The sequence below is a fragment of the Gobius niger genome, assembly GCF_951799975.1.
Source record: "Gobius niger genome assembly, chromosome: 2".
Taxonomy (NCBI): domain Eukaryota; kingdom Metazoa; phylum Chordata; class Actinopteri; order Gobiiformes; family Gobiidae; genus Gobius; species Gobius niger.
The window spans coordinates 4,158,437-4,170,302 of NC_136853.1; positions in this window are offsets into that span (position 1 = coordinate 4,158,437).

The following is an 11,866-nucleotide window of genomic DNA, read 5'->3' on the forward strand; positions in this document are numbered from 1 at the left end:
TAATGCTCCTTTAAAAGCCTCAGCTGCAAGACAACACAAAAACACACAACACAAGAAAACAATAACACAACCTGTCAGAACATTTAAGTTCTGACAAGTTGATCTAATGCTCCTTTAAAAGCCTCAGCTGCAAGACAACACAGAAACACACAACACAAAAGAACAAGAACACAAGAACACAACCTGTCAGAACATTTAAGTTCTGACATGTTGATCTCATGCTTCTTTAAAAGCCTCAGCTGCAAGACAACACAAAAACACACAACACAAGACAACAAGAACAGAAGAACACAACCTGTCAGAACATTTAAGTTCTGACTTGTTGATCTAATGCTTCTTTAAAAGCCCCAGCTGCAAGACAACACAAAAACACACAACACAAGACAACAAGAACACAAGAACACACCCTGTCAGAACATTTAAATTCTGAAAAGTTGATCTAATGCTCCTTTAAAAGCCCCAGTTGCAAGGCAACACAGAAACACACAAGACAACAAGAATACAAGAACACACCCTGTCAGAACATTTAAGTTCTGACTTGTTGATCTAATGCTTCTTTAAAAGTCTCAGCTGCAAGACAACACAAAAACACACAACACAAAAGAACAAGAACACAAGAACATACCCTGTCAGAACATTTAAGTTCTGACTTTTTGATCTAATGCTCCTTTTAAAAGCATCAGCTTGTGACTTCCGCGACAAATAGTTCCCAAAAGTTTGCGCGTTGCTCGGCAACGTTTTGCTAAGCTAGAAGCAGCAGCAGTTGAAGGCGCAGTTTGAGAGGAGTAATGGTGGTGAATCTCTGGGTAAGTTGAAAGTCAGACTCACGCTAACTTCACGAGCAATTCCCCCAACTTCTCTCGCAGTGACGGGGACAGAGATAGTGTCGCTACTACGTACGCGCGGAGTGATATGAAAGCACGAACTCCGTTGCCATGGGCAGCGGTCATTATTTTTCTCAGAGGTCCTTTATCAGAAAATAATGACCGGTAGAACGTTGGGAAATCCCATTCAAATCAACGGAGCTTCTACTTACGTTGTGAAGAGCCGTATAATAATGCTTCTTTAAAAGCCTCATCTGCAAGACAACACAGAAATACACAACACAAGACTACAAGAACAGAAGAACACAACCTGTCAGAACATATAAGTTCTGACAAGTTGATCTAATGCTCCTTTAAAAACCTCAGCTGAAAGACAACACAAAAACACACAACACAAAAGAACAAGAACACAAGAACATACCCTGTCAGAACATTTAAGTTCTGACTTTTTGATCTAATGCTCCTTTTAAAAGCATCAGCTGAAAGACAACACAGAAACACACAACACAAGACAACAAGAACACAACCCGTCAAAACATTTAATTTCTGACAAGTTGATCTAATGCTCCATTAAAAGCCTCAGCTGCAAGACAACACAGAAACACACAACAGAAGACAAGAACACAAGAACACAAGAACACAACCTGTTAAAACATTGAAGTTCTGACTTGTTGATCTCATGCTTCTTTAAAAGCCTCATCTGCAAGACAATACAGAAACACACAACACAAGACAACAAGAACACAAGAACACAACCTGTCCATTTAGGTTCTGACTTTTTGATCTAATGCTCCTTTAAAAGCCTCAGCTGCAAGACAACACAAAAACACACAACACAAGACAACAAGAACACAAGAACACACCCCGTCAGAACATTTAAATTCTGACTTGTTGATCTAATGCTTCTTTAAAAGCCCCAGCTGCAAGACAACACAAAAACACACGACACAAGACAACAATAACACAACCTGTCAGAACATTTAAGTTCTGACAAGTTGATCTAATGCTCCTTTAAAAGCCTCAGCTGCAAGACAACACAACCTGTCAGAACGTTTAAATTCTGACATGTTGATCTCAAGCTTCTTTAAAAGCCTCAGCTGCAAGACAACGCAAAAACACACAACACAAAAGAACAAGAACACACCCTGTCAGAACATTTAAGTTCTGACTTGTTGATCTAATGCTTCTTTAAAAGACTCAGCTGCAAGATAACACAGAAACACACAACACAAGACAACAATAACACAACCGGTCAAAACATTTAAGTTCTGACAAGTTGATATAATGCTTCTTTAAAAGTCCCAGTTGCAAGACAACACAGAAACACACAACACAAGACAACAAGAACACAAGAACACAACCTGTCAGCACAGATAGGTTCTGACAAGTTGATTTAATGCTCCTTTAAAAACCTCAGCTGAAAGACAACACAAAAACACACAACACAAAAGAACAAGAACACAAGAACATACCCTCTCAGAACATTTAAATTCTGACATGTTGATCTTATGCTTCTTTAAAAGCCTCAGCTGCAAGACAACACAGAAACACACAACACAAGACAACAAGAACACAACCGGTCAAAACATTTAATTTCTGACATGTTGATCTAATGCTCCTTTAAAAGCCCCAGTTGCAAGACAACACAGAAACACACAACACAAGACAACAAGAATACAACTTGTCAGAACATTTAAGTTCTGACTTTATGATCTAATGCTCTTTTAAAAGCCTCAGCTGCAAGACAACACAGAAACACACAATACAAGACTACAAGAACAGAAGAACACAACCTGTCAAAACATTTAAGTTCTGACATGTTGATCTCATGCTTCTTTAAAGTCTCAGCTGCAAGACAACACAGAAACACACAACACAAGACAACATAAACAAAAGAACACAACCTGTCAGAACATTTAGGTTCTGACTTTTTGATCTAATGCTCCTTTAAAAGCCTCAGCTGCAAGACAACACAAAAACACACAACACAAGAAAACTAGAACACAAGAACACACCCTGTCAGAACATTTAAGTTCTGACAAGTTGATCTAATGCTCTTTTAAAAGCCTCAGCTGTAAGATAACACAGAAACACAATACAAGACAACAAGAACACAAGAACACAACCTGTCAGAACATTTAAGTTCTGACTTGTTGATCTAATGCTTCTTTAAAAGCATCAGCGGCAAGACAACACAAAAACACACGACACAAGACAACAAGAACACAAGAACACAACCGGTCAAAACATTTAAGTTCTGACAAGTTGATCTAATGCTCATTTAAAATCCTCAGCTGCATGACAACACAGAAACAAACAACACAAGACAACAAGAACACAAGAAAACAACCTGTCAAAACATTTAAGTTCTGACTTGTTGATCTAATGCTCCTTTAAAAGCCTCAGCTGCAAGACAACACAGAAACACACAACAAAAGACAACAATAACACAACCGGTCAAAACATTTAAGTTCTGACAAGTTGATATAATGCTCCTTTAAAAGCCTCAGCTGCAAGACAACACAGAAACACACAACACAAGACAACAAGAACACAACTTGTCAGAACATTTAGGTTCTGACTTTTTGAGCTAATGCTCCTTTAAAAGCCTCAGCTGCAAGACAACACAGAAACACACAACAGACAACAAGAACACAAGAACAAACCCTGTCAGAACATTTACATTCTGACATGTTGATCTCATGCTTCTTTAAAAGCCTCAGCTGCAAGACAACACAGAAACACACAACACAAGACAACAAGAACAGAAGAAAACAACCTGTCAGAACATTTAAGTTCTGACTTTTTGATCTAATGCTCCTTTAAAAGCCTCAGCTGAAAGACAACACAGAAACACACAACACAAGACAACAAGAACACAACCGGTCAAAACATTTAATTTCTGACAAGTTGATCTAATGCTCCATTAAAAGCCTCAGCTGCAAGACAACATAAAAACACACTACACAAGACAACAAGAATACAACTTGTCAGAACATTTAAGTTCTGACATGTTGATCTCATGGTTCTTTAAAGCCTCAGCTGCAAGACAACACAGAAACACACAACACAAGACAACAAGAATACAACTTGTCAGAACATTTAAGTTCTGACTTTTTGATCTAATGCTCCTTTAAAAGCCTCAGCTGCAAGACAACACAGAAACACACAATACAAGACAACAAGAACACAAGAACACAACCTGTCAAAACATTTAAGTTCTGACATGTTGATCTCATGGTTCTTTAAAGCCTCAGCTGCAAGACAACACAGAAACACACAACACAAGACAACATAAACAAAAGAACACAACCTGTCAGAACATTTAAATTCTGACATGTTGATCTCATGCTTCTTTAAAAGCCCCAGCTGCAAGACAACACAGAAACACACAATACAAGACAACAAGAACACAAGAACACAACCTGTCAAAACATTTAAATTCTGACTTGTTGATCTCATGCTTCTTTAAAAGCCTCAGCTGCAAGACAACACAGAAACACACAACACAAGACAACAAGAACACAACCGGTCAAAACATTTAATTTCTGACAAGTTGATCTAATGCTCCATTAAAAGCCTCAGTTGCAAGACAACACAGAAACACACAACACAAGACAACAAGAACACAACTTGTCAGAACATTTAAGTTCTGACTTTTTGAGCTAATGCTCCTTTAAAAGCCTCAGCTGCAAGACAACACAGAAACACACAACAGACAACAAGAACACAAGAACAAACCCTGTCAGAACATTTAAATTCTGACATGTTGATCTCATGCTTCTTTAAAAGCCTCAGCTGCAAGACAACACAGAAACACACAACACAAGACAACAAGAACACAACCGGTCAAAACATTTAATTTCTGACAAGTTGATCTAATGCTCCATTAAAAGCCTCAGCTGAAAGACAACACAGAAACACACAACACAAGACAAGAACACAAGAACACAACCTGTCAAAACATTAAAGTTCTGACTTGTTGATCTCATGCTTCTTTAAAAGCCTCAGCTGCAAGACAACACAGAAACACACAACACAAGACAACAAGAACAGAAGAAAACAACATGTCAGAACATTTAAGTTCTGACTTTTTGATCTAATGCTCCTTTAAAAGCCTCAGCTGAAAGACAACACAGAAACACACAACACAAGACAACAAGAACACAACCGGTCAAAACATTTAATTTCTGACAAGTTGATCTAATGTTCCATTAAAAGCCTCAGCTGCAAGACAACATAAAAACACACTACACAAGACAACAAGAATACAACTTGTCAGAACATTTAAGTTCTGACATGTTGATCTCATGGTTCTTTAAAGCCTCAACTGCAAGACAACACAGAAACACACAACACAAGACAACAAGAATACAACTTGTCAGAACATTTAAGTTCTGACTTTTTGATCTAATGCTCCTTTAAAAGCCTCAGCTGCAAGACAACACAGAAACACACAATACAAGACAACATAAACAAAAGAACACAACCTGTCAGAACATTTAAATTCTGACATGTTGATCTCATGCTTCTTTAAAAGCCCCAGCTGCAAGACAACACAGAAACACACAATACAAGACAACAAGAACACAAGAACACAACCTGTCAGAACATTTAAATTCTGACTTGTTGATCTCATGCTTCTTTAAAAGCCTCAGCTGCAAGACAACACAGAAACACACAACACAAGACAAGAAGAATACAACTTGTCAGAACATTTAAGTTCTGACTTTTTGATCTAATGCTCCTTTAAAAGCCTCAGCTGCAAGACAACACAGAAACACACAACACAAGACAACAAGAATACAACTTGTCAGAACATTTAAATTCTGACATGTTGATCTCATGCTTCTTTAAAAGCCTCAGCTGCAAGACAACACAGAAACACACAACACAAGACAACAAGAACAGAAGAAAACAACCTGTCAGAACATTTAAGTTCTGACTTTTTGATCTAATGCTCCTTTAAAAGCCTCAGCTGAAAGATAACACAGAAACACACAACACAAGACAACAAGACAACAAGAACACAACCGGTCAAAACATTTAATTTCTGACAAGTTGATCTAATGCTCCATTAAAAGCCTCAGCTGCAAGACAACATAAAAACACACTACACAAGACAACAAGAACACACCCTGTTAGAACATTTAAATTCTGACATGTTGATCTCATGCTTCTTTAAAAGCCTCAGCTGCAAGACAACACAGAAACACACAACACAAGACAACATAAACAAAAGAACACAACCTGTCAGAACATTTAAATTCTGACATGTTGATCTCATGCTTCTTTAAAAGCCTCAGCTGCAAGACAACACAGAAACACACAATACAAGACAACAAGAACACAAGAACACAACCTGTCAGAACATTTAAATTCTGACATGTTGATCTCATGCTTCTTTAAAAGTCTCAGCGGCAAGACAACACAAAAACACACGACACAAGACAACAATAACACAAGAACACAACCTGTCAGAACATTTAAGTTCTGACAAGTTGATATAATGCTCCTTTAAAAGCCTCAGCTGCAAGACAACACAGAAACACACAACACAAGACAACAAGAACACAAGAACACAACCTGTCAGCACAGATAAGTTCTGACAAGTTGATCTAATGCTCCTTTAAAAACCTCAGCTGAAAGACAACACAAAAACACACAACACAAAAGAACAAGAACACAAGAACATACCCTGTCAGAACATTTAATTTCTGACAAGTTGATATAATGCTCCATTAAAAGCCTCAGCTGCAAGACAACATAAAAACACACTACACAAGACAACAAGAACACACCCTGTTAGAACATTTAAATTCTGACATGTTGATCTCATGCTTCTTTAAAAGCCTCAGTTGCAAGACAACACAGAAACACACAACACAAGACAACAAGAATACAACTTGTCAGAACATTTAAGTTCTGACTTTTTGATCTAATGCTCCTTTAAAAGCCTCAGCTGCAAGACAACACAGAAACACACAACAGACAACAAGAACACAAGAACAAACCCTGTCAGAACATTTAAATTCTGACATGTTGATCTCATGCTTCTTTAAAAGCCTCAGCTGCAAGACAACACAGAAACACACAACACAAGACAACAAGAACACAACCGGTCAAAACATTTAATTTCTGACAAGTTGATCTAATGCTCCATTAAAAGCCTCAGCTGCAAGACAACACAGAAACACACAACACAAGACAAGAACACAAGAGCACAACCTGTCAAAACATTAAAGTTCTGACTTTTTGATCTAATGCTTCTTTAAAAGCCTCAGCTGCAAGACAACACAGACACACACAACACAAGACAACAAAAACAAAAGAACACAACCTGTCAGAACATTTAGGTTCTGACTTTTTGATCTAATGCTCCTTTAAAAGCCTCAGCTGCAAGACAACACAGAAACACACAACAGACAACAAGAACACAAGAACAAACCCTGTCAGAACATTTAAATTCTGACATGTTGATCTCATGCTTCTTTAAAAGCCTCAGCTGCAAGACAACACAGAAACACACAACACAAGACAACAAGAACAGAAGAAAACAACCTGTCAGAACATTTAAGTTCTGACTTTTTGATCTCATGCTCCTTTAAAAGCCCCAGTTGCAAGACAACACAGAAACATACAACACAAGACAACATAAACAAAAGAACACAACCTGTCAGAACATTTAAATTCTGACATGTTGATCTCATGCTCCTTTAAAAGCCCCAGCTGCAAGACAACACAGAAACACACAATACAAGACAACAAGAACACAAGAACACAACCTGTCAGAACATTTAAATTCTGACTTGTTGATCTCATGCTTCTTTAAAAGCCTCAGCTGCAAGACAACACAGAAACACTCAACACAAGACAACAAGAATACAACTTGTCAGAACATTTAAATTCTGACTTTTTGATCTAATGCTCCTTTAAAAACCTCAGCTGAAAGACAACACAGAAACACACAGCACAAGACAACAAGACAACAAGAACACAACCGGTCAAAACATTTAATTTCTGACAAGTTGATCTAATGCTCCATTAAAAGCCTCAGCTGCAAGACAACATAAAAACACACTACACAAGACAACAAGAACACACCCTGTTAGAACATTTAAATTCTGACATGTTGATCTAATGCTCCTTTAAAAGCCTCAGCTGCAAGACAACACAGAAACACACAACACAAGACAACATAAACAAAAGAACACAACCTGTCAGAACATTTAGGTTCTGACTTTTTGATATAATGCTCCTTTAAAAGCCTCAGCTGCAAGACAACACAGAAACACACAACACAAGACAACAAGAATACAACTTGTCAGAACATTTAAGTTTTGACTTTTTGATCTAATGCTCCTTTAAAAGCCTCAGCTGCAAGACAACACAGAAACACACAACACAAGACAACAAGAACACAAGAACACAACCTGTCAGCACAGATAAGTTCTGACAAGTTGATCTAATGCTCCTTTAAAAACCTCAGCTGAAAGACAACACAAAAACACACAACACAAAAGAACAAGAACACAAGAACATACCCTGTCAGAACATTTAAATTCTGACATGTTGATCTCATGCTTCTTTAAAAGCCTCAGCTGCAAGACAACACAGAAACACACAACACAAGACAACAAGAACACAACCGGTCAAAACATTTAATTTCTGACAAGTTGATCTAATGCTCCATTAAAAGCCTCAGCTGCAAGACAACATAAAAACACACTACACAAGACAACAAGAACACACCCTGTTAGAACATTTAAATTCTGACATGTTGATCTAATGCTCCTTTAAAAGCCCCAGTTGCAAGACAACACAGAAACACACAACACAAGACAACAAGAATACAACTTGTCAGAACATTTTAATTCTGACTTGTTGATCTCATGCTTCTTTAAAAGCCCCAGCTGCAAGACAACACAGAAACACACAACACAAGACAACAAGAACATAACCGGTCAAAACATTTAAGTTCTGACAAGTTGATCTAATGTTCCTTTAAAAGCCTCAGCTGCAAGACAACACAGAAACAAAACACAAGACAACAAGAACACAAGAACACAACCTGTCAGAACATTTAAGTTCTGACTTGTTGATCTAATGCTTCTTTAAAAGCATCAGCGGCAAGACAACACAAAAACACACGACACAAGACAACAATAACACAAGAACACAACCGGTCAAAACATTTAAGTTCTGACTTGTTGATCTAATGCTTCTTTAAAAGCCTCATCTGCAAGACAACACAGAAACACACAACACAAGACAACAATAACACAACCGGTCAAAACATTTAAGTTCTGACAAGTTGATATAATGCTCCTTTAAAAGCCTCAGCTGCAAGACAACACAGAAACACACAACACAAGAACAGAAGAACACAACCTGTCAGAACATATAAGTTCTGACAAGTTGATCTAATGCTCCTTTAAAAGCCCCAGTTGCAAGACAACACAGAAACACACAACAGACAACAAGAACACAAGAACAAACCCTGTCAGAACATTTAAATTCTGACATGTTGATCTCATGCTTCTTTAAAAGCCTCAGCTGCAAGACAACACAGAAACACACAACACAAGAACAGAAGAACACAACCTGTCAGAACATTTAAGTTCTGACTTTTTGATCTAATGCTCCTTTAAAAGCCTCAGCTGCAAGACAACACAGAAACACACAACACAAGACAACAATAACACAAAAGGTCAAAACATTTAAGTTCTGACAAGTTGATCTAATGCTCCATTAAAAGCCTCAGCTGCAAGACAACACAGAAACACACAACACAAAAGAACAAGAACACAAGAACATACCCTGTCAGAACATTTAAATTCTGACATGTTGATCTTATGCTTCTTTAAAAGCCTCAGCTGCAAGACGACACAGAAACACACAACAGACAACAAGAACACAAGAACAAACCCTGTCAGAACATTTAAATTCTGACATGTTGATCTTATGCTTCTTTAAAAGCCTCAGCTGCAAGACAACACAGAAACACACAGCACAAGACAACAAGAACAGAAGAAAACAACTTGTCAGAACATTTAAGTTCTGACTTTTTGATCTAATGCTCCTTTAAAAGCCTCAACTGAAAGACAACACAGAAACACACAACACAAGACAACAAGAACACCACCGGTCAAAACATTTAATTTCTGACAAGTTGATCTAATGCTCCATTAAAAGCCTCAGCTGCAAGACAACACAGAAACACACAACACAAGACAAGAACACAACCTGTCAGAACATTTAAGTTCTGACTTTTTGATCTAATGCTCCTTTAAAAGCCTCAGCTGCAAGACAACACAGAAACACACAACACAAGACAAGAACACAAGAACACAACCTGTCAAAACATTTAAGTTCTGACTTGTTGATCTCATGCTTCTTTAAAAGCCTCATCTGCAAGACAATACAGAAACACACAACACAAGACAACAAGAACACAAGAACACAACCTGTCAAAACATTTAAGTTCTGACTTGTTGATCTAATGCTTCTTTAAAAGCCTCAGCTGCAAGACAACACAGAAACACAGAATACAAGACAACAAGAACACAAGAACACAACCTGTCAAAACATTTAAGGTCTGACTTTTTGATCTAATGCTCCTTTAAAAGCCTCAGCTGCAAGACAACACAGAAACATACAACACAAGACTACAAGAACAGAAGAACACAACCTGTCAGAACATATAAGTTCTGACAAGTTGATCTAATGCTCCTTTAAAAGCCCCAGTTGCAAGACAACACAGAAACACACAACACAAGACAACAAGAATACAACTTGTCAGAACATTTAAGTTCTGACTTTTTGATCTAATGCTCCTTTAAAAGCCTCAGCTGCAAGACAACACAGAAACACACAATACAAGACAACAAGAACACAAGAACACAACCTGTCAAAACATTTAAGTTCTGAAAAGTTGATCTAATGCTTCTTTAAAAGCCTCAGCTGCAAGACAACACAGAAACACACAACACAAGACAACATAAACAAAAGAACACAACCTGTCAGAACATTTAAATTCTGACATGTTGATCTCATGCTTCTTTAAAAGCCTCAGCTGCTAGACAACACAGAAACACACAATACAAGACAACAAGAACACAAGAACACAACCTGTCAGAACATTTAAATTCTGACTTGTTGATCTCAAGCTTCTTTAAAAGCCTCAGCTGCAAGACAACACAAAAACACACAACACAAAAGAACAAGAACACACCCTGTCAGAACATTTAAGTTCTGACTTGTTGATCTAATGCTTCTTTAAAAGACTCAGCTGCAAGATAACACAGAAACACACAACACAAGACAACAAGAACACAACCGTTCAAAACATTTAAGTTCTGACAAGTTGATCTCATGCTTCTTTAAAAGCATCAGCTGCAAGACAACACAAAAACACACAACACAAGACAACAAGAACAGAAGAACACAACCTGTCAGAACATTTAAGTTCTGACTTGTTGATCTAATGCTCCTTTAAAGGAATAGGCCACCGTTTTTACATACTGTGATATGCTCTTACCTCACTTTAGACGTGTTAATATATCCCCGTCTGGTCTTTGTCTGTGCGCTCTGCCAGGCAAACGGAGCACATACGCAGCCTCTCCCACACTTCACATAGCTCCAAAAAAGCTCACGATAGAAGCTACCAAGCTCTTCCACGTGTTCCCTATTTAAATAAAGTTACGTGAAGTGTTTTCATGCGAAGTATATTTACACAGAAATGTAAAATGTCGATATTATAAGCAAATAAAAAGGGGGACTATATTGTGAGGCGTAATGATACGAGGAGCAAAACGTCCGCGCAGTAACTCCTAAAGACTTCCCCCGCTCACTTCCGTCAATAACCTTTAGGAGTTAGTGCGCGGACGTTTTACTCCTCGTATCATTACGCCTCACAATATAGTCCCCCTTTTTATCTGCTTATAAAATCGACACGTTACATTTCTGTGTAAATATACTTCGCATGAAAACACTTCACGTAACTTTATTTAAATAGGGAACACGTGGAAGAGCTTGGTAGC